A 25,735-nucleotide genomic window follows, 5' to 3' on the forward strand; every position below is an offset into this window, starting at 1 on the left:
TTCACTTTACCAGATAAACAACTGCATTAATGTTCTTTAATAATAGGGAACATGACCAGTAGGGTTGCTTATTTAGATTGCAAGATATGTGTTATGATTTTAATGGGGTATACTCATATCCAAGAGTGATAGAACTAATCGACGAATGACATTTTCTGGAAGAGAATTTCCTAAAAAAAACTTTCTTTGACATAGAATACAGAAAAAAAATACTAGTAACAACAAAATCATTGAGGAAGAAATAGCATTAGTTGAACGATTTTCTAATATCAATTTAATTATGTTGATAATAGCTTGGAGATGTTGTGTAAGACATCATGAAACCCTTATCAGCCTTAACTGGGTGAAAGAGCAGCACTGAAACAGAAAATGAAAGTGAATACAAGGTCAGTTATTTCCTCACAATATATTCACAGTCATTTCTTTCATTTAAACTGAGCTTATTCTTCACGGAGAAGCTGATGTGCATTTTAAAAAGTTGAGTAGATAAACTAAAGTTAATGTAGGTGTCCCTCTCAACAAAGAAAAAACAATTCCTCATTATTGAGTGTTTTGATGTTTCACCATTGGTCGTATTTCCTGAGGGGTTTTGACTGGTATGTAATTGTCTCCTGAGAATGAATTGATCCAGTCAGAGCTGCTGCTGTTTCTTCTCTGTAAAACATTAACAGAGACGATACAGGTTCAGACCGGGTTAATAGTTCACAGCATCATCCAAAACTGAACTCCAAAAAAAGCATTGAAACATTATCACTCCCACCGTTTGATTTCCGTGCCCCCAGTGTGTATATAAACCCCCTTGAGATGATCTAGTCAGTCCACACCAGAGATGTTTGTTTGCTCCTTACACAACATCTCCAAGCTATTATCAACATAATTAAATTGACAAGTCTTTCATCTGGAGTCCGAGTCAAGTCTGAAGTCTTTAAGCTGGAGTCTGAGTCAAGTCTGGAGTCTTTATCACTGGATTCCGAGTCGAGACTGGAGTCTTTTGTCACGAGTCCGAGTCTTGAGTCATTTCATGCCTTAAAAAAAAAATTATCCTACTCAAAAATCCTATTATTTGTATTATACAGACAAAATATATGATATTTCTATTATCTGTTGTTTGTAATAAAAGTCCTAAGATTTAAGGGATAATGTAAATCCAGCTTGTATAAACAATCGTCCTGGCAACAAGACAAGTAGTTATTTTCAATACAATCGCAAAGTGGGCGCAAGATGGCATACGTAGGGAAATATATGTGATGCAGATATTATAAAACCATTCAAATAAAACACAATTTTTTTTTTTTATTATATCAGTAGTTAAGGATTTAACCCCCCCCGAGGTCAGCAATCACGCCAGCGTGATCTGCTCGCTTTTTTCCTTATCAGTGCAAAAGAGACTCAAAATACTCTGACCTTGTATTCACTTTCAGTGATTAAGGTCAAATGATTGTGAAATAATGATTATGTTAAAACATAAACAACATCATCAGATCACTTTTTCTATTTGTTCATCTGGCTGTTATAACTCGGGTAAAGCAGCCAAACAAAACTTAAAGTAAATAATTTAAGGGTCAAGAGCCCAACTAAAACACACACTGATCTCCACAATGGTGACTTTAATTATGGTTTTCTCCTTCAATGATTCTGCTTGTTAACACCAGGTGTCTTCTATGTTGGCAATATAAGATATTTTGTAAATTTTACTCATTTTAAATGGTTAACTTTTAAGGAATTAATTTGATTAATTATTACTCAATTCTAATTTGTTAAATTTAATTAATAATATTGCTTGTAATCTGTTGCCTCAATTTTATTGATTAGATATCAATAAAATCAATGTATTCTTTTTTACAGTGTACAATATAGGGATTGTGTGTTCTCTCATGCAGAACTTGGCTTTCACTGTGACTTAGGGCGGTCCACACATTGCCCAAATAGAGGAGGAAAGGAACTCATGTGGGAAAAAGAGAAGGTCTTGCCCTATTTATGGACACGCATACCTTACCAGAGGTCCAGTGAACAAGGACCACCAGCCAGTGCATCTAAACCTCTGTTAATTCTCAGTAAGAACTTTTGTAGTCGTCTGAAAGAAATAAAACCAAACTGGTTAGTAATAACTGAAGAAGGTAATGCTGTTTAGTTATGAGTTGTTTTGGAGTTAATTACTTTTTGGTTCAAAACCCTGTTAATTTCAGCCCTGCATCATCTCTGCTTGAAAGATGTCGAAACGGACGTGATTCACCGGCATAGAAATAAAGTAAGATTTATTCTATTTATTTAAGATTTATTTAAGATCCTGTTGTACATAAAGCAAGATTAATTATTGTTTCAATGTTGATTCGATGTAAAGTAAGTGATTTAATTAATGTTGGACAAATAACGATTTTATGTTCATATTGATCTATTTTTCATCAGTGAAATAACATTATTTCAGGGTGCAAACCTGATGAAAAATCAATGTTAAGATTCAACCTTGAGTCAGTGTTGGTCTGCTATCAGGGATGTGATTTAAAGACATTCTCACTGAACTTCCAGTGACTTGAATCAGGGGGGAAGGAAGGGAGGAGGGAGAGGGGGATGTATATATTAGTAGTTGAGTTTGGGCAAGGCGATGTCCTGTGCTCTTTCTTTGAGATCTTTTCTCCAGGGCTGTGTTTTATTGTTTAGTTGCAGGGGGTTTGATCTGAGCTTTTGTCTCAGCAGGAAAATCAAGTCTTACGTTATTAACCATATTTTCTTTATTTCTGTTAGACGCCTACAGAAGCTCTTGTTGAGAATCACAATTCAGAATGTCTGATCTGCAGCAAGAAAGTTTTGTTGGTAAAATATTAATAGATAAAATAATGCATTTTGTTCAGAAATAAGATGAGTGATTTGTTCTAGTTTATGAGGCTGAAAACTTGAGCATCTTGGTTTCTTTTATCTTAGCAACAAATTATGTCTTTTGCTAAACACTGTAACAAAGACCACAAAAACTCACACAAAAGACCAAGAGTCAAACTGACCAACCAAAGGAAACGCTCATCAGCAAAATGGTGATGACCAAATGATTTCCAATAGACAAAAAATGTTGAATTGGCTCAACAACAAAAGATTTGTTACAGAATACTTGCACCTCTCCAGAAAACAAATAATTTCAAGTTGACTCAACTAAACGTTTTTTGTATCACATACATCTTATTTTCAGTTTCGTATAACTGTTATTTACAAAAGTTGAGTCAACAAGAAAAAGCTAAGGGAAATTAGTACTAAGATTGTTTTGTTGTTGTTCAAGCTTATGTTTTTTTTTACAGTGTAATGGTTTAGTTCTTCACGAGTCATACATGAACACATTATCTGTGCATTAGTTAAGCATGGGCTGGGCGATATATCGCATGACATTGATATGCGCATCTCGTCAGTAAAGCCGGTTCCTTGATTAGTAGTAATTGCCATCACCTGCTTTCAGATGAAGCGGCATTTACTACACAGCAAAAACTCCAGTGTTAAATTCAGAGTTGTATAGTCCAGGGGTCAGAAAGTAGAAGTCCTGCCATAGTTTATTCCACCCATGAACTCAATCATCTGATTTCACTAATTAGTTCTCTCACCTGTCTGAATTAGGGCTGGGCGATTTAAATCGCGATATTGTTATGCGCATCTCATCAGTAAAGCCGGTTCCTTGATTAGTAGTAAATCACCATCACCTGCTTTCAGATGGAGCGGCATTTACTACAAAGAGCCGTAGTTAACTGACAAGCTGAGCCAAATCACATCAATATCGCGGACGTATCGCCAGCGATATTTAATGCGATATGGCTCAGCTTGTCAGTTAACTACGGCTCTTTGTACACAGCGAAACATCCAGTGTTAAATTAACACTCCTGGGAGTGTATGAGTCCACACTCAAGAGTGTTTAAGTTAATGAGATAACTAAGTGATTAATTTAGTGATGATTGAGCATTATTGAAGACACCTGATGTTAACAAGTAGAATCGCTGAAGGAGAAAATCGCAAATTGTTAGTTACCATTATTGTGATGGGTGTTTGCTTTAGTTGGGCTCTGACCCTTTTATGTGTTCTTTAGATTTTGTTTGGCTGTTGTAACTGAGTTAAAACTGCCAGTTGAACAAAGAATAAAAAGTGATCTGATGGTGTTGGTTATATTATGACAATCATCATTTGAACTTGATCACTGAACTCATTAAAATCCTTTTTTCTGACTTCGATTTATGTTGTTGGTTACAGCATAACTGTGAATCTGAATAAATGGCCAGAATTTTGTTATGTAATTTAAAGGATTTCTTAAAAGATATTTAAAAAAAAAAAATCATTATTTTAGGCACACACAGATGTCAAGATTCAGTCTATGCATCTCAACAATGGTGAGGAGCAGAATATTCAATGAGGAAAAGTAAATTACATAGACAATTCAGATCATAATTTATTCATACCGCAATGCATGATGGGAGCAATTAATGAGTTGTGATTGGTGGCAGCCACTGCAACATGCTTTATTATTGTCACCATTGTTGAGATTCACAGGCTGATTATTGATGTCTGTGTTTTAAATTAATTTATCTGAATGTCTTTTTGATCAGAACAATGTTTATTAAATTTGAATTATAAGTAAAGTACTGATAATCATAGGCTGAAGAATCACAAAACTGCTGCTAACAAGTTAAGCCAAACTATCTCAATATGTTTCCTTTTTCAGATCACAGCATGATTATGTCAAAACGTAGCCAACACTATAAGATAACATTTTACTTTGTTCAGTTAACTGTTATAAATCAATAACAGCAGACGAACAACAGTAAATATTAAAGTAAACATATAATGGTCTAGAGCCCAACTAAAGCAAACACCCATCACCTTAATGGTAACTTACAATTTGTGATTTTCTTCTTCAGTGATTCTGCTTGTTATCATCAGGTGTCTTCAATAATGCTCAATCATCACTAAATTAATCACTTAATTATCTCCTCAGCCCTAAATGCCGCTTCATCTGAAAGCAGGTGATGGCGATTTACTACTAAGCAAGGAACCGGCTTTACTGACGAGATGCGCATAACAATATCGCGATTTAAATCGCCCAGCCCTAGTCTGAATTAGCAAATCCAGGTGATTGGAACAAAATACTGAGGAGGACCTTTACTTTCTGAACCTGGACTTTACACCTCTGACTATGTCAGCCAAGAGCAAAGAAATAAACCAGAACTGGACCTTATCTAAGCCACAAAATCTGTGTATATTAAATATGGAGTCATCTCAGCCTTAATAAGTTAACAAGCAGAATCACTGAAGGAAAGAAGAGAACAGAAAAAGAGACGAGCAGAAACACAAGAAGTACAACTGACTTCAGACACAGTCTAAGATGAAATCAACTGAAGAGAAAAGAAGACATTAAATCTGTGAAGATCTCAGCAGAGGAAGATTAAACAACTCCACAAACAACATTACCAGCTTCATTACCAACTGACAAGCTGAGCCATATCGCATTAAATATCGCTGGCGATACGTCAGCGATATTAATGCGATATGGCTCAGCTTGTCAGTTAACTACGGCTCTGTGTAGTAAATGCCGCTCCATCTGAAAGCAGGTGATGGCGATTTACTACTAATCAAGGAACCGGCTTTACTGACGAGATGCGCATAACAATGTCATGCGATATATCGCCCAGCCCTAAAATATTAGTGCACCCTATTGTAAAGTGTTACCAATGTTTTAATTTTTTTTTTTTTTTTTTTTTTTTTTTTACAGTATTATTCTTCAAATTGAAATAATGTGCATGTGCATAATGTGCATTCAAATGAATGCTAATGTGACAAAACCAGCACCAATTTAATCAAAGAGATAACTCTGGATAAAATCAGTTATTAATACTACATGATCTTTACCATCAAAAAGTAGCCGACATCATCTGACCACATTTTATCTTTCTGTACTTGACAAACACAGTAACAGAAGAGAGAGAAACAAAAGCAAACACTATTCATGATACTAGTGACATCAAACTAAACTATAATTTTCAATAAAACATCATAATCTAAACCTCTGTTAATTCTCAATAAGATCTTCTGTAGACGTCTGACAGAAACAAAGTCAGTCTGGTTAGTAATAAGTGAAGCTCTACTTAGATCTTCAGAGATTTAATGTCTTCTTTTATCTTCAGCTGATTTCATTTAAGGCCTTGTCCAAACTTACACCTTTTCGTTTGAAAACACATCATTTTCTCTCAGTTTTGGTCTTCCGTCCACACTGAGACAGCGTTTTTTATTAATGAAAACGCTCTCCAAAGTGGATACATTTGAAAGTAGTGTGGACTGTCAAAACTGAGGTATTTGAAAACAATGATGTAAGATTAGTCACGTTACACATATTGTGCCAATAGATATTCATGTTTATACTGGCATTGTGCCTGGTATGTGCTATCCACTGTCACACTGTTGCTAAAATGTTACTTTGACTCTTCATATCACAATCCTGCAAAGATGACAGAATTTACTCACATGAAAACTATACTACTCACAATTCCTCTCACTAAACTAAATTAATGTGAATTTCGCATTTTCAGGCGTTTTTCAAGTTTTTCCTCCACACTGAAACATCGGAAAAAGCCTGAAAACGCTGTTTTCAAATGTATCCGGATTAATGTAGATGTCCTTAAGACTGTGGCTAGAAGACACTTTTTTATTGTGTTTCTTTTTTTCTGTTCTCGTGACTCTTTCCTTTAGTGATTCAGATTGTTAAGATCAGGTGTCTTCAATAATGACCAATCATCACTTATATATATCATTAACTTCAGCACTGATTCAGTGTTCATTTTAACACCCTGTAGTGTGGACAGACTTAGGGGTGTTTATTTAACACTGGGGATTTTGCTGTTTACATTGCAATTATTATTATTATTGATTCACTTGATAAACCGTTTATGTTTTAGGAGCTACAGACTGAAATCAGATTCATATTTAGTCATTGATGTTACAGCAACACTTCAAAAACACTGCTGTTTTCAAAGCAATATTGTTTCAGTGGATTTCATTATTTGTGCAGCAAATCTTTATCACTCTCCGCTAATCTTCACTCATTTGTAGAAGCGGTTGATGTTGTCTCTAAATTCTGTTTGGGGGTTTATAGTGTTGAATTGCTCTCACAGCTATTGAGTAATTGTTCCAGAATTTCCTAGTCTACGCCTCTGCGTTTCCTGGCTTCTCTTTTAATGTCATTGTTTTTGTATGAGGAAGAGAAAGGGCGTAATGAAGCAGGTAAAAATTAAGAGTTAATGAGGAAAATTCTCTGACCTCCTGCTTCCTCAGTCTGTTTTCATCACTTCACCTCCGATAGACGAGAGACTCACTGAAACACGGTAAAACTATTCCATATTTCTCTGTTTTTACTTTGTTCGTCATACAACTTTTGTAAAGCACTGGAAAATGTTTTCTGCTATTCTTGCTTGCATTATTGTAATTGTTCAGCAGTTGTCAATTTGCTGATCTGGAGTCTAGTGAACCATGACATTTGATTATGAAAACCTTCATCCATATTCAGCAGATTAATCGTTGTCGACAAATTATAAATAGCTCATTTTGTGAGAAATAAAAAGAGTCCAATTAAGTACAATGAACACATTCTCTTTCATACATAGGCTAACATCTTACTAACATCTATTTTTGTAAAATCAAATTAGTTAGACACTGAAAAAAGCATGGAAACCGATTGCCTTAAAAATCATGTAATCAAGTGAAATAGGAATAGTATGTTGTACTGACAAATGCTTAGATAGTATAGTTCACTTACACAAGAGTTCTAGTAACTTAAAAAGAATAAATAATACTTTATAATTTACTTTAGATAAAAAGTAATTGTTACCATTGTTGTGTTTTGCATGCTGAATGTTGAAGTCTGTGTGTAAAAACATTCGAACCTCTCCAAGTCAAAATTTTCTAGTGACTGGTCACATCTAAATGTTTAAATTGGCCCAAGTGCAATTCTTGTTGCAATAGTCTGTTAACATTGGCTCAATGAGAACTAATACGTCAGACTAATTGAAAAATTTAGATGTGATCAGTCACTAGAAATTTTCAACATTATGAAGCTGCAGACTCGGAGCCTGCTGCATCTACAGTCCCGCAACCAGAGTCCCGCATTCTCAGACCCCTCGTTTTTCGAGACAGGGATTATATCAACCCAATTAAGATTCACAAGGTGCTTATGACATAAATGTTGGCTACAAAGTTGTAAAATATAGTAATATTAACATTCATACATGTGTATATATATATATATATATATATATATATATATATATATATATATATATATATATATATATATATATATATATAAACTCAGATTATATGTTGCATTGCTGCATCAATAGGAAGAGATTTGCAATGTTATAAATGAAGGTCCATGAACTCAATCAAAATAACACCGATCACCATAATGGTGAGTTTAGACAAAAATATTTTTGGAAAATCAGCACCAATTTATGAAGTAAGCTTATGTGATGTTCTTTCAAAAAAAAAAAAAAAAAAAAAAAAAAAAAAAAAAAACACAATACAGATTATTTCAGATTATTTTGGGAAATCTGTGAATGTAAACAGAAAAATAACTGTAGAACTGGAGGAAATGAGTGAAAAGTCTATCAAGACTATTTTGAAATTATGGTGATCAGTGTTCCCTTTGGTTGGGCTCTTGGAACTTCATTTATATGAATGCAATTATCTTCCTATTTATGCAGTGATGCAACAAGAAATCAGATATTTGGGTTCAAAGGAAGACAAGTAATAAATATTCTGTATCTACCTATCAATCTATGAATGATACAAAACTATATTTCATGTCAAATAATGATTTTTTTTAAGTTTATTTTGCTAACACTTATGTCATATAAACCTTGTGAAACTTTTAATTGTGTTGATATAATCCCTCTATATTTGTGGCAACATCATTGACCATGCTTGAGTCACACACAGACTTCAACATTCAGCATGCAAAACACAACAATGGTATGTTGGCTTTAATGAACCTTTTTATGTCAACAGGTTCCACGTAACTAGGTTACGTTAGATTTATGTAACATTATTTATTTCAATTAACTTAAATTAACTACATATGGTTAATCCAATGCCGTTTAGTTGAATATGTTTAACAGCAGAGGTGGAAAGTCCAGGTTCAGAAAGTAAGGCCCTGCCCCAAATGGCACACTCCGGACTTGTGGACTTCCTCAGAGTCCACACTTTGGTGACCTCATGTAGTGCAGACCTACAGGGCCCTTGGCGCGAGTCCACGAGGGCGCATTGAGAGGTATTTTTGGGACAGACTCGATCGTCACGCCGTCACAAACACACAGAGAGAGAGAGAGAGAGAGAGAGAGAGAGAATTTTTTTTTTTTTTGAATTTTATAACCTTTATTCTACAAAACCATTACAAAATCATCATTAAATTATCCCATAGTCTCAGCAAAAAACAACCCATCATTTTCAACCCAACACAGCAATTTTTCAACACTCCAAATGTCTTCAGACTTTTCCACATTCTTCATAAATAGATAAAAAACAAATCATGCCTCACTCTTGCTTTTATAAGCCTTTTAAAACACAATTGAAATACACAATTTGAGTCATGAAGAATCTTGTATCTTCTACTAGCATATATAGAGAGATTGGCATGGTTTTATTTCAGTTAGCCTAATAGCTAGTTTGATTTGCATTGAGAGATAATCTTATGGAAAGTACTCCATGCCAATCTCTAGGTATGGTGAAGGCTATGTGATGATGTGGGGCTATTTTAATTCCAAAGGCCAAGGGAACTTTATCAGGATGCATAGTATCCTGGATCCATGTAGTAACTGGCCTTTAAAAATAAAAATCTGCCTGGCTCTATGGGAATTTAACATAGGGGGTGTCCAAACTTATGAACCCTGTATTTTAAGGAAGAATATTTATTTATTTATGATACATTATTCATTCACAAAGAAAAATGGTATCCTTAAAGGTTGGATTTTTCCTAATTTTTTAAATTAAGGCATTAAGTTCAATTTCCAAAAGATGATTTTTTATTTCTTCTTTTTAATCAACTTTAGCATGGGTGTCTAAACTTATGCATAGCACTGTATATCCAAATGTGCACCATTAATCAGAGGTTCTTCTAAAAACCATTGTAAAGACTTGTAGGGCAAGGATCTTCTGATTTGCACCACACACCAAGCTTTTCTCACACTTTCATAAAAAGGAGAAATAAAACCAAAATCAAATTTATTGCAGTCCGTCCAAAAAAGATTTTTTCCAAAACCCCACCCACCAACCTTACCTAAAAGGCAAGAAGTTAATCCAGTCCACAAAACGTTTGGTTTATATAAGAATTTCTGAACAAATTGTAGCCTAAATGTTGCTTTTCTACTCTTGAGGTCTACAATACCTTGACCACCTTCTTCCTTTGGTAGATATAAAACAGCCCTAGGTACCCAGTGCAATTTATACCAGAAAAAACTTATCATTCTGACTTGTATTTTTTCAAGAATCCCAACAGGGGGCTCTAAAACAGATCATTTGTGCCATAACGAGGAGGCTACCAGATTGTTAATGATCAGAGCCCTTCCCCTAAAAGACATTTTAGGCAATATCCATTTCCACCTTTCTAATCTTCCTTCAACATTTTCACACATATTCTCCCAATTTTTCTTATTGGTTACTTTATCGCCTAGGAAGATTCCAAGGTATTTTAAACCACACTGTGACCAGCTCATTCCGCCTGGCAATAACATTTTTTCCTCCTTCCATTCTCCAACTAAGTATGCCACACTCTTGGCCCAATTCACTTTTGCAGAAGAACATTTTTCATAACTATTAACAATATCAACGTATTAATATCATTCTGCCCACTTATTAAAACCATTATATCATCAGCATATGCTGACAGTTTTATCGGTGTGTGGGATTCCAAATTTATTAAAATGTTTCATTTAGGTTTACATTGAATTTAGCATGTTAAGGAGGTATAAATTATTATTAGCAGAGTTTTCTAGCAAAAGACTCCGGTCAGTCCTGTTTTACTGAAACTCTTAATGGCTCTCGGATTTTGTGTTTTAACAAGAGAGTCCTGCCAGTCTTGTACTCGGGTCTCAGCATTTGAATAGATATGCTGAGTGAATTAGGGTGGGCAGCACTCTCAGTCTAGAACCGGTTCCTAAACCTGTCTTTTTGGTTCTTGCCCCTAAATGTATATAAACTGTAAGAGAACATTTCACTGATTCAGACTTGGTGACTGCAGCTACCGACAGCTCGTGTTTTCAATAAACAATCCTGCTGAAGAAACAACCAAGTCTCCTGGTCTTCGATTCTGAGTTTACAACAATTTTCACATTTAAAACCATCTAACTCTACTCTGATTGTATTTAACATTGGTTCTAAAGCTATTGAATACAGCATGCCTGATAGGGCACAACCTTGTCTTATACCTCTTTGAATTTTAAAAGGACTGCATAAGCCACCATTGACTTTCAATATACTTTCAATGTCACTATAGAGCACTTTAATCATAGCAACAAACTCAGGTGGGAAACCAAATGCCTCAAGAGTGTGCCATAAAAACTGATGCTCCACCCGGTCAAAAGCCTTTTCTTGGTCCAGTGAAATCAGACCAACCTTTTGATCAAAGAGTCTAGAGACTTCCAAAACATTTCTGTTTAACGATATGTTGTCCACTATCGATCTGTTGGGTACACAATAAGACTGATCCATATGGATGACCTGCCCCAATACCTCCCTCAATCTGTTGGCCAAGGTTTTCGACAGGATCTTGTAGTCGGTGCATAACAAAGACACTGGTCTCCAGTTCTTGACCTCTTTGAGGTCCCCTTTCTTTGGGAGCAGAGTTAAAACTGCTCTCCTGCAGCTTATTGGCAATCGCCCTTCAGACAGACTGCTACTTAGCACTGCAAACAAGTCTTCTCCCAGGAAGTGCCAGTATGCCTTATAAAATTCCACAGGCAGGCCATCTAAACCTGGTGCTCTGCCAGTTTTCATGCTTTGCAGTGCCTTAAAAAGTTAATCTGTTGTCAAAGGATGCACCAGACCAGCACACAACTCCTCAGTCATCTGTGGAAGATCTGAAAGGAAATGATTTGTTGACTGATCCGTTCCACATTCACAGGCATACAGCTCCTTGTAGAAGCTAACAGCCCTCTTCCGAATGTCAGAGTCCCTAGTCAGATCTTTCCCCTCCACAGACCGTAAACATTGAATACTCTTTTTTTGACCATTTTTCTTTTCCAGATTAAAGAAGAATCGGGACGGGGCATCCATTTCAGAAATACTTTGAAATCTGGACCTAACTAACGCCCCTTGAGCTCTAGTGTCCAACAGATCTGCTAGTGCAACTTTTTTCTCCTTAAGAGTCTGAATTTAACCTGGATCTCCATGAGCTCCACACAGCCCCTGTAGCTCCACAATATCCATCTCTAAAATCCTTATATTTTTAAGAGTGTCCCCAGTGACATTAGAAGTATACTGATTACATAGTTTTTGTATATTTAACTTCCCGATATCCCACCATTGCTGTATTGAAGCGAAATTAGGCTTTTGACTTCTCCATCCCATCCAAAAAAAAAAAGCAAACATTGTCCAAAAGCAGCATCCTCAAGCAAAGCATTGTTAAAATGCCAATATGCACTCTTTTGCTTAACAGATTCAATGAACACACAAGCTTCCACCATTGAATGGTCAGAAAACCCAAAAGGACAAATAGAACAAGACTTAAAATACTGTACTTGATGTTTAAGACAATAAAAAAAATCTAATCATTGCTAACAAAACAGAATTGTCTTTCACATGAGCCCAAGTGTATTGCCTATCTTTAAAATGAAAGTTCCTCCAAACATCACAAAGTTGGTAGGTTTTAATGATGTTTAACAATTTACGTCTTGAAACCATATGTGGTTCAATATGATTTCTGTCAATATCATAACATGTACAATTAAAGTCACCAGCAAGTATAAAAATGTTTTCCATATCACACTGTTTAAGATTCTCACTCAATGTTTCCAAAAACAACATTCTTTCAATAGGTTTAACTGGCGCATAGATATTAATCAATTCAATTTCATTGTGACATTTTCAAACCTTGCTATTAGCTTAAGAACTCTACACAGTAAAAACCCCAGTGTTAAATCAACACTGCTCAGAGCACATCTGGTCCCACTCTACAGAGTGTTAAAATTAACACTGAAGCAGTGTTGAAGTTAATGAGATAATTAAGTTAACACTGAAGCAGTGTTGAAGTTAATGAGATAATTAAGTGATTAATTAAGTGATGATTGGCCATTAGTGGTGACACCTGATGATAACAAGCAGACTCACTGAAGGAAAGAGAAACACAAGAACTACTGACTTCGAGCCATTATTGCGCTTATTATTTTACCAGTTTGACTTTATTTCTGTCATACATCTACACACGGTCTTATTTAGATTTAACAGAAGTTTAGATGGTAATGTTTTATGGAATGTTTCGTTTCATGTCACCATTATGGTGGTCAGTGTTTGCTTTAGTTGGGCTCTTGACCCTTTACTATTGAATATTAGTATTTTTTCTGGCTGCTCCAACTCTGTGTTTATAAAGCATATGTGTTGTGGCAAGAGAAACTGTGACTTTGGCTGTGTTTCCTGAAAGCATTGCAAGCCTAATTTGATCGTACAGACCATTTGTTGCAGTTGGTGTGCAATCAAATAAGGCTTAAGATGCTTTTGGAAATGCAGCCCTGGTTATGATTTGATGATAAAATTACTAGTGACCTGATTCAATGATGACACCCATCATTATAAACTGATTATCCACATGTTTTATTAATTTTTCACTACAGTAGTTACTTCCAGCAATATTTTAATGATCAGAAAGTTTTAAAATCACACACAGACATCAAGAATCTACATATGAATCTCAACAATGGTGACAATCAAACAAATGCTTAATGTTGCAGTGCATGATGGGAGCCACCAATCAGAACGCATCAATGGCTCACATCATGCATTGCAGCATGAATAAATTATGCAGCTGAATTGTCCTGTAATTTTCATTGTTTTTTCTGGTTGCTTTTATTTTGCTATTGTTTTGTTCTGACTTTAGTAGCTTGTTTTGTGATGTTCAGAGTTGATCTGTTCGTCACTAGTTTGTTTATTGTCACCATTGTTGAGACTCATATGCTGATTCTTGATGTCTGTGTGTTTTAACACAATAACTTTTTTACACAAAGTATTTTCAAATTTTTTTATATTGCTGTTGGATCTCAAACTGTAGAATCTCAGAGCTACGATCACCAATACTAAAACGAGACATCAAGCATATAGTCAAAGATTTAGACTCTGAATGACATCAGTGAATCAGGACACTACATGATGATAATGTCATTATCATCAAAACATATTGTGAGCAGGTCATGTTTTCTCTTGCAGTAACAAATGTGCCTTATAAACACAATGATGGAACAGTCAGAGAAAAATTAACATTAACAAAATGAAAAGAGTCAAGAGCCCAACTAAAGCAAACACTGACCACCATAATGGTAACTTGAAAAGAAAACTTCCATAAAACATTACCGTCTAAACTTCTGTTGAATCTCAAGAACTTTTGTCGATGTATGACAAAAATAAAGTCAAACTGCTAATAATAAATGCAACAATGTGTAATGACTCAAAGTCAGTTGTAGTTCTTGTGTTTCTCTTTTTTCTGTTATTGTTTTTTCTCTTTCCGTCAATGATTCTGCTTATTAACATCAGGTGTCACCACTAATGGCCAATCACTTAGTTAATCACTTAATTATCTCATTAACTTCAACACTGCTTCAGTGTTAATTTTAACACTCTGTAGAGTGGGACCATATGTGCTCAAATCTATCACCTCAACATTTCTCATTCCTTTTGTACTCTGTAAGAAATTCTTCATCTGTTCTAAACTGTAGCCACTGCAATCTTGGCTCCCATTATCTTCCACAGATGCCTCAGAACCCTCTTGCTCACTTCCTGAATCAGATACATCAGACATTTGCTTATTTTTCTCATCCTGCATCTTTTTCTTAGATTTATCAGCTGTTTCACAAGGATTTAATTTTCTTTTACTGCTGGTACTTTAAAAATGTTCTCCTCTTCATTAAGGATTTCATTCTCTACCTCATCAATCTCAATATCCATTGTCTCATCACTTCTCAGGCTTCCCTTTTTACAGCCCTTACTTCCACTGTCCTCTTTCTCCAAATGTACTACATTCGTTTCTGCCCCTTCGTCAGCTTGCCTATCCCTTTCCACATTAATTCCTTGGTCTACATTTTGACTTTGAGGTTCATTCTCATCTGCAGCGTTTACTAAACGATCTTTATCAGGGCAAGCTCGTGCTAAATGCCCTTCTTTTCCACATCCAAAGCACTTCATGTTTTCCGTTGTAGCAAAAATAACATAATCAAAGCCATCAACTTTGAACTTGAAAGCAGCGTTTATTTCCTCAATATCCGTTCTCAATATCATGTAAACAAATCGTCGGAAAGACACCACATGTTTTAACGGGAGATTTGCAACCCATCGGATTTTTTTTTTATTGCTGACGCGAACTGTCCGTATCTAGACAGTTCACGTTGCAAAGTTTCAAAAAAATTTTAACGTTGCAAATGTATTTTCCTGTAAATCGGGGCTTTTCCTGCAGAGCTCTGTTTACTTTCAGTTTCACACAAGAAAACAGACGGAACACATACAGGGATTAGATAACATAGCTAATTTCAAAGTAATATTGTTTAAATCAGTGCTTCCCAACCCGGCTCCTGAAGGACCCCCAACACTGCACGTTTTCTTTGTCTCCCTAATCAAACACACCTGATTCAACTCATCAGCTCATTAGAAGAAACTCTAGGACAGGGATGGGCAAATGCTGTCCTGGAGGGCCACTGGGACCCTACTCAAACACACAGAGGTGGAAAGTCCAGGGGTCAGAAAGTAAAAGTCCTGCCATATATTTATTCCACCCATGAACTCACACAGCAAAAACTCCAGTGTTAAATGAACTCTCCTGGGAGTTTATTTGGCTCCAGACTCAAGAGTGTTAAAGTTAATGAGATAATTTAGTGATTGATTAAGTGATGATTGAGCATTATTGAAGACACCTGATGTTAACAAGCAGAATCACTGAATGGAGAAAATCTCTTTAAGTTGCCATTATGGTGATCAGTGTTTGCTTTAGTTGGGCTCTTGCCCCCTAAACTAATAACGTTAGATTTGTTTGGCTGTTCTTTCAGAGTTATAACTCTCAGATGAACAAAGAGAAAAGCTGATCAGGTCGTTTTGGTTATGTTTTGACACAATCATCTTTTGACTTGAATTACAAGGCTCATTCAGAGAGTTAGGTTTACCTTGTTGATTACAGCAGTCTATGATTCTACAGTACACTCGTTTCAATATAATCAGCATTTTCAATATAATCCAAAACATTTCTTTAAAGTTGTTCTGATCAAAACACTTTGAAAGTTTTTTTTTTTTTTGGACACAGACATCAAGAATCAGCCTGTGAATCTCAACAATGGTGACAATAATAAAGCATGTTGCAGTGCATTCTGGGTGCCACCAATCAAAACTCATTCATGGCTCCCATCATGCATTGCGGTATGAATAAATTATGATCTGAATTGTCTTAGTAATTTCCTTTTCCTAATTGAATATTCTTTTTGTCACCATTGTTGAGATTCATACACTGGTTCTTGATGTCTGTGTGTGCCTTAAAGAAAGTTTTTTTTTTTTTTAAATTAATATCAGAAGAACTTTTAAGAAATCATTTGGATTATATTGACAAATCTCGATATTATTCAGTAGAATCACTGTGATGCTGTTATGACCAATATACATTTAAGTCAGAGATTAGACTCTAAATGAGTTCAGTGATTCAGGTCAAATGATGATTATGTTAAAATATAACCAACACCTGTTCACCTTTTCTCTTTGTTCATCTGGCTGTTATAACTCAGGTACAACAGCCAAACAAGAGTTCAGCAGAGTTCTCTCTCCTGCTGAATTAGCAAATCCAGGTGATTGGAACAAAATACTGAAGAGGACTTTTACTTTCTGAACCTGGACTTTCCACCTCTGCAAACACACCTGAACCAGCTAATCAATGTCTTCAGGATTACTAGAAAGCTACAGACAGGAGAGTTTATCAAGGTTGGAGCTAAACTCTGCAGGACAGTGGCCCTCCAGGACAGAGTTTTCCCTTCCCTGATCTAGATGCATGCTGAAAAATCAGGAAAATTAGTTGCTTTGTTGTGTATTTGTTGCTTTTTTACCCCTGTTAAATCAACTTAGCTGAACAAATAAATGGTTAAATAATAATAGCAATAAAAATACTTTTGTATTAATTTACCATTAGGGTTAACATGGGTTGACCCTTTTACTCCGCAGTGGATTTGCATATGTGATGCAGATACAACATGTAAAGTAGTGAGATGAAACACTGATTATTTCTCTAATCCAAGGTTCCTGCTTTCAAAACATTGTCAAAATGCACATTTTTGTCTTGTTAGATGAGGTCTTGTTCGATCTCAGTGCAGCATTTGATACTGTTGATCACTGCATTCTGATTGATAGATTTAACTCTCTAGTGGGCATTTCTGGATCTGCTCTGGATTGGTTTACCTCCTATCTTTCTGACAGGAGTTTTTATGTGTCCACAGGATCTTTCATGTCAGATTCTGTTCCTTTGTCCTGTGGTGTGCCGCAAGGTTCTGTGCTTGGCCCCCTGCTGTTCAGTCTGTACATGCTTCCCCTTGGAAAGATTATAAGTAGTTTTAAAACAGTATCTTATCATTGTTATGCGGATGACATCCAGTTATTTATTTCATTTAGTCCAGACAGACTAGACAAACTGTCCATTCTGCTGAATTGTTTAGTTTCCATTAATAAATGGATGGCTGAGTACTTTCTGCAACTTAATACTGATAAAACAGAGGTGATGATTTTTGCCCCAGACAACATTACCCCTAAGATTAGGCAGGCCCTTGGGGGTCTATCATCCTCTGGCCGTAGTGACATAAGAAATCTGGGTGTCATTTTTGACAGATCGATGTGTTTTAACAGTCAAATTAAGTCTGTGGTTCGCACCTGTTTTTTTCCATCTCACACTGTAAACCCGAATAAGTTAGCAGAACTCAAAAAATGTAAGGCAATCGATTGCCTCAATTTTTTACATTTTGAAATTCGAAGTTTAAGTAAGCAGAACTTAAGGTTTTAAGTTTGTACTTAAACATTTCAAGTTAAGAACAATTAAAATCAGAGTATACTATTTCATACATTTAACTTAAAACCTTCATGTAATCTCAATGTGAACACTTTCATTAGTATTAACTTATAGTTTTAACAAGCTAGTTTGCTAACATACTATTATGTTATCATGCTAACAATAGTATGTACAGCACTTGCTGTATGAGTACAAGTACAACAATATAAAGATTTAATTTGCTCTCAAATTAAACCCTAAAACCAACATTAACAGAAATTCTTCTAAATTAGCATAACAAAACATAAATCACTACTAAATCTCCCACTTAACATTAAAGGTGCTGTATGTAGGTTTCAGCGACCTCTAGCAGTGATGTTTCAGATTGCAACCAATAAGTTTACAAGCGCGTGCTCGAATTTATGAGCGAACACTGTGGGTACCTTCAGACTGAGACGCAACCGTTTATATAGCCTACTGTGACCAGACGCAACACACCGGAGAAAGCATCACACAACATGCTGGAAACTTAGGTAAACTCCCACTGCAACGTTACAATAATAGGCTACTTTTATCAGCTTGACGTTGAACTAATGCTCCATGCTCGTACCATGATAAGTATGGAACCCTATCAACTGTGCCGAATTTTGCCACTGCAAGCACCACTTCACATTTTCTTCACTGAAGCGTTTTTTTGTTTTTTTTTAGTTCAAATTTACTATCAGATTTAATGTTATACCTTGACAAACTATACATCATTAAAAAGATATAAGACTCAAGTTTCAGTTTTTGACCACTATTGTATTCTGAGAAACTTATAGTGACAGTTATGTCTTAATTTGTGTCAGGAGTTATGAAATGAAAAAATGAGTCGATACCTTTAATATGAATTTTGCGCGTCAGCCGCTTTCATTCAGAAAAAAAACTCTGTGCTGTCGTCATGACAGCGATACACAAAACAACGTCCCTCAGGGCTTTTAGCTAAAAAATGTGCAGACTCGTAGAAATATTGATATATTCTCATAGATTCACATCATATTTCTATAGACAGGAATTATATTTATTGAATTTATACCCAAATGCGTCGATGTAATCATTATGATCGCTTCTTACTGAGATGTGCTGTGTTTTCAATTCATACCAATAGCCTGAGGGCGCTATTATGCACAATAATAGTCCATATATGGAACATGAAGAAGAGCCATGATCATGTGACATTCCAGGACGTCACTGATACACACAAAGCTAACACAACAGATATCGCTGTAATATGCACGTTTTGAAGACAATAAACATGATTGCAATGATATTTGACTTGCCTGTGTTCTTCAAGCCATGCCAGGTATTTTCATAATAATAGATTATATTTATAATGTAATGCTAATCGATATAGACTTTATCATCGTGCAGAAAACTATAAATAATATGTTTTCTGTCTGATTTTTTTATCTGAAGCCAAATTAGATCACAGAAGATTATTTAAAACACTCGACTTGCGTTATAAAAGTAAGTTTGGAGCACAAACATGGTTTTAATCTCAGAAATGGTCGTGTATTGATGGTGTGCTAAGCTAACATGCTAGCTAGCCCAGGTGCACCTGCCACCTGTTATTCTTTTATGATTTTTTTTCTAAAAAGGAATGCTTAGCAGCTACTGAAATGTTTTAGTGCATTTGATACAGTTTCAACAGTTGTTTGTGAAGTGAGAACTTTGATAAAAGAAATTAGGGATTGAAACCCTATGAATAGTCTGTGAATAGCCAGTCGTTAGTAACTATAATGCAGACAAAAGAAATGCATATTTAGAGCCATAACCAGGCTGGAGAGGTGTGAATGTGTGCATGGGGAGACTGAGACTGAATGGGGCTCGTCTGCACCACAAAACAATAGAGACAAAAGACTGAATGGATGCTTAGAAGACGACTAAACATCAGTAGCATTTTTAGAGTCTAATCAAAATAAAGTAATTTGACATGATCTTGAAAAACATATAACTAAATACAGAGTTTTAGACTTATCATTTTCAGATTTTAAATATAACATTGTCACACATGTGGCTTTAGCTGCAGTGCATTTCTAGATTGCTACAGTGCCAACTTCAATTGTATTTTCATGAATATGTTTCATAAAAATAAATTTCTAATAACTTTACAAAACTTTGAAGCTATTTTTTAAAAAAAAAATCATTATGACAATAATGAATTCTACATTTACAATAAACTGCCAGGTGTCAGCTTTCAAATGAGATCATACTTGTGCTTTTAGTGCAAAGGGTTCATGAACTGTATCTGTTTCAGTTTGGGTATGTCATTTCTGGGGATTTTTCAAAAGTGGGGTTGCAGCTTAACAGGTTATGGAGTCCAGTGAAGAACCCATTTAATCCCACTGGTCACAATTGTGACCACAATTTTTCTTTGCATATTTTAGTGTGAAATTAAAAAGTAACTCATATTATGAAGTACAGATTCATATATAATGAAAATGTAAGATGTCTATAAGAGTTTATGGCAGGTCTAACATGATTAGTTTGTTTGGTTATGTGACCACCCACATTTATTTCTTGGTACTGTCGTCTTAACGAAAGGATGACATAAAAGCTCAGAAAGGACAGGTAAGAATACTAAGTTCCTTTTTGAATAGCTTATACATTTTTTGCACATATGATCATGAAAGGGTTACCTATACATACACATTGAAATTAAATTAATACATGCTTTATTCTGTTGTGAAACTGCAGATAAATGAAGACGGTTACAATAGTGACCGGTGGTAGAACACAGGGAGTCTATGTTCCCCATATGTAATTCTATGTTATTTTTATTAGGGATGTCCCGATCCGATCACATGATCGGAAATCGGGCCCGATCACGTGTTTTCAGACTCGATCGGAATCGGACGTTACCTCCCGATCAGGACTCGGATATATATATTCTCATTATTTTTTAACACATCAATATTTATGCGGTGGCACAGAGTTACGCCGGTTTCACACTGCACGCGTTAGTAAGCAGCGCAGGAGCAGTGCGTATGGTGAGCAGGAGCAGGACACGTGCGTTTTGCTTTCACACTGACAGCGTTTGTCACGCGCGGCTGAACCGCGGGTTGTGTAGGCTACAGAGTCAGACAGAGTACTCCATAATGGATAAGTTGGCATTGCTTTTTTTCGTTTTCAAATACATTTAAGAGAAAAGACTTGTCAAGAAGCTTATTTTATTAATAATTTCATTTATATAACTTTTGTTTCATCTTTGATTTTATTGTTATGGCAACAAGTTTGTTTTTGGACATTTGTTTTCTTTTTAAATTGCTGTTGGTCATTTGATTGACTTTTTAAAACACAATAGATATCATCAATGCACTTTTTGGATAAAACTGTGGTGTATTTTGGCCATGATCAATGTATTATCACTTTAATTCAGCAAAAGCTGCGCAGCAAAAATAGACTCGGCGCCGAAACGATCGCGGCACTCCTGCTCTGCTCTGCTACGCACTGCCGCGCCGCCTCTGCGCGCGGTGTGAATGCTCTAAAGCCTGATTTAATCTGGTAACATGGGGGCGAAAAAAATACGCACTGCACGCTCTGCTAACAGTGCAGTGTGAAACCGGTGTAAGAGTTAGGAGTGCAGTTCCTAAAAGCACATTACTGGCTTTGCAAACACTGTAGCACTTTTATTTTTTATTTGTTTACATGCCTGCCGGGTATTTTAAGTTGAGGTGCTATTTGTTTATATATTAGACTTTTTTTATATTTACTGTTGCACTAAAGTCCAAAAGTGAAGAATTTATGTATTACTTGATTGTTCAAGCTACCTCACAGAAGTGCTCTGTTTGTTAACAGAGTTGTTGAATGTTAAAATAAGGTGAATTAAATAAAAAATAAGGAACATCCTGGATCTGTTTTTTCGCTCTTCTTTATTCTTTTTTTATGTATTAAGTATCGGATCGGGACTCGGTATCGGCAGATACTCAAAATCAAATGACTCGGACTCGGACTCGAGGGCAAAAAAACCTGATCGGGACATCCCTAATTTTTATGAACTCTCTTTCAGACTGACTTTAAGTCAAGTTTTGGATTTACTTAATAATAATAATAATAATAATTAATAATTTGTTACATTTATAAAGCACTTGGGTACTTAAAGCGCTTCACATATGGAAGGGGGATTTTTAATGACCCCAGAGTGACTCTCTGAGCACCGTTATTCTCATCCGAAGGACGGTGCTCTTTGGCAGTAGTGTCCCTGTCACTACACTGGGGTGTTAGGACCGACACAGACCACAGGGTGAGCGCCCCCTGCTGGCCTCACTAACACCTCCTCCAGCACCAACTCCTAGTTTTCTCAGGAGGCCTCCCATCCAGGTACTAACCAGCCTCAGCCCTGCTTAGGTTCAGTGGGAGACCACCCTTGGGCTACAGGGTGATATGGCTGCTGGAGCTGGATATGCTCTGTCTTCCAGAGACTGGGTTAGGTCATGGGCCCAGTGTAGTGATGGGTTTGGCTGAACAAGCTGGTGTTCCAGGTGGATGCAACTTCAAGCATGACATGCCTGGACTCTACACAGTGCTGTGGTCAACAGTTGGCTGTTCCACAGAGATGTCATGAATTGTGACTATGATCTCCTTGGATTTCAGCAAGTAGTTGCCCAAAGTCTCCTGAAAATATTTGGTACTGCACCAAAAGGACAAGGGAGGCCATCCTCAATGTCAGCTGCTGTGACTGATATACCCAGGTTTGATGGTGTTGCCCACTGGCTGATAAACACAGGTAGGCAGGACACAGTTGTGATTTTTAAAAAAATATATAATTCCACTGTTATTTCTTTAGGAAGGTGATATATAATGAGTTCCACACCAGCACACAGTTGTGACTGTTGATTGATAATTTTTGTGATGCTTTCCTGTTATTCATGAATTGTTACATGTTCCTTGGCATTGTTACATGTTTCCTACCATAGGCTCATTTTTAATCATTTGTTTATTTTAATTTGCTTATTTTAATTTATTATTTTATTTCTGTACGTTTTTTTTCTTTTCATTTTGTAATTTTAAGTATTTTGCATCATTTATAATGATTGCATTCTAAGCAATTTCCTATAATTTATTATTTCATCATAATTTAATTAAAATATTTGTGCCATGTTGCTGCATAGGATTGCTATTTTGTCATTTTTTAAACTGGGCCAGACAATGTTTAACTATTTGTTAATCGAATAAATCACTTCAACAATTTAATTCTGTCTTCAAACTAATTTCTGGAGATTTTTAATTTATTATATACCCCATAGACTTAGACTCCCTGTGTTCTACCACCAGTCACAATTGTGACCAGAGATAAAACTCTTATTTTCATGGACTTTTCAAATATTTTTTTACATTATTGACATTGATTGTTTACTATACTTGCAAATACCACACAAACTCATAAATTTCATCTCTGGGAAAAATTTGGGATTAAATGGGTTAATAAAGAGTTTGTTTGAACATTTGGATGTTTTAGACATCATGAATCTACATAGACGAGCTCTTATTGAGAATTAACTGAGTTTTAGATGTTGATGTTTCATTGAATGTTTTATTTGAAGTCACCAGAATCGTGATTAATGGCTCCTTTATTTGAGTTCTTGACCCTTTACTCTTCTTTTAGTTTTTCTCTGGCTGCTTTAACTGTATTTTAATAAAATATATTTGTTATGGTGAGAGATAATATGATCAGATTTTTCTTGATGATGTCATAATCAGCAAGTGCTGGTCTGATCAAGTTTTTGAGTATATGGATGATGCGCATTTAATTTATTTATTTGCTATTAGTTATAACAATCTTGTGACACTACATCATTCTATCCATCATAATATAAAATGTTTTCTAAAAATGTTAAGCTTCAACAGAAACTAGTCAAATACAGACCTCAAGAATCAGCATATTAATCTCAACAATGGTGACAAACGAAAAGCTTCATGCCGCAATGCATGCTGGGAGTCATAGATGAGATTTGTACTATGGTGGCACCCAGCATGCATTGTGGCATGAAGCTTTTCGTTTGTCACCATTGTTGAGATTCATGTGCTGATTCTTGATGTCTGTTTGATACTATAGCCTGTAAGGTTCTGTACGAACTGTGTATTTAAGAACTAATTTTAAGGTAATTGTAATATGCTAATCCTTTTAAAAATATTTTTTTAAATATTACATTAATCTTTTAAATATTGAACTCTTGCTGAACTTAACAACCCTACATGTCCATGATGATAATATTATCATCAGAGCATATTTCATTCTCTCATGATTATTTGTGCTGTTTTAAATGTGTCAAAGTAAAAAAACATTTACAGTGATCAGAAAACACTAATATTGAAGAGTCAAGGGTCAAGAGCCCAAATAAAGCTGACACTAATCACGATTCTGGTGACTTTATATGAAACATTCAATGAATCGTCAACACCAAAACCTGTTAACTCTCAATAAGAGCTTCTGTAGAGTCTGACAGAAATAAAGTCAATCTGGTTATTAATAACAAGTGAAAGCAGCACTTGAAAAAGAGGCATGATGTGATTGGCTGCAAAAAAACACCCGTTAATCTTTTCATGAATTAAGATTTAATTTATTTATCTGAATGTATTGTTTTATTTATTTTAGAGTATTTTATGGGATACCATTTAAAATATACCAATAATTTTTTCCATAAACACAAACTCTCCTCCACCCAGTGCTATTATATCCAGAGTTACATTTTAACACACATTGGGCTTTTACCAGGTCAGGACTCTTACTAACATTTTGAAGGATGAAACTTCATGAATAACTCCAGAGCACTTGTGATTCTTAATTTCTAGGAAAACAACAGAGCATTATTTAATACGATGACTGATTTGTCTAAACGCCAGTGAGGGGTAGGTTTTGGGGCGGGGTCAGGGATAGGTTTAGGGGCCGAGTCAGGGGTAGGTTTAGGGGCTGGTCAGTGGTAGGTTTTGGGGTGGAGTCAGGGGTAGGTTTAGGGGTAGGTCAGTGGTAGGTTTAAGGGCGGGGTCAGGGGTTGGTCATTCGTACGAATTAGCCAATAGCCACCTCATAAAATATGAGAAATTGATCCAGTTGTTTCATCCTTTATTGCATTGTGCTTTACAATAACGGTTTTAACCCTCTGAGGTCGGCAAACGCGCCCCCTGCGTTTTGCTGGATTTTCTTCACATTGTAGCACTATAAACTTAAATTACTCCGTCATTTATGGTCATACAGTGATACAGAAAAAAGAAATATAAAAAAAGAATCTGTGATATTTCTACTTTTGTATGTGTCCACTTACAATCAAATCAAAACATTGTGCTTTTGTAAAATAAAGAAAATAAACAGGGTGTGCGTTCTGCCTCTCCGTCGCGGTGAACTTTTTTTTCTTGAGCACGTCTATAAACTGAAACAAAACTCAGCGAATACTTGTCACACATTTATGAGCCATATACCTTTACAAACATTTAAGTGTGTACTTTTAAATGATCGGATTCAAACTGAAAACAAATATTCTC

General features: G+C 35.7%; 1 protein-coding gene across 1 annotated transcript in view; it reads left to right on the top strand.

Moving 5' to 3' along the window:
• Positions 1–1,992: 1,992 nt before the first annotated feature.
• The window catches only part of LOC307152024 (hemicentin-1-like), a 258,180-nt gene continuing 234,437 nt past the window's right edge, over positions 1,993–25,735 (top strand). The window contains exons 1-2 of the mRNA XM_079860382.1: positions 1,993–2,097; positions 2,187–2,248. The gene's annotated coding sequence lies outside the window, so the exon portion shown is untranslated. The remainder of the gene's footprint in view (positions 2,098–2,186; positions 2,249–25,735) is intronic.

The sequence above is a fragment of the Squalius cephalus genome (assembly GCF_949319135.1).
Source record: "Squalius cephalus genome assembly, chromosome: 2".
In the NCBI taxonomy this organism is placed as follows: domain Eukaryota; kingdom Metazoa; phylum Chordata; class Actinopteri; order Cypriniformes; family Leuciscidae; genus Squalius; species Squalius cephalus.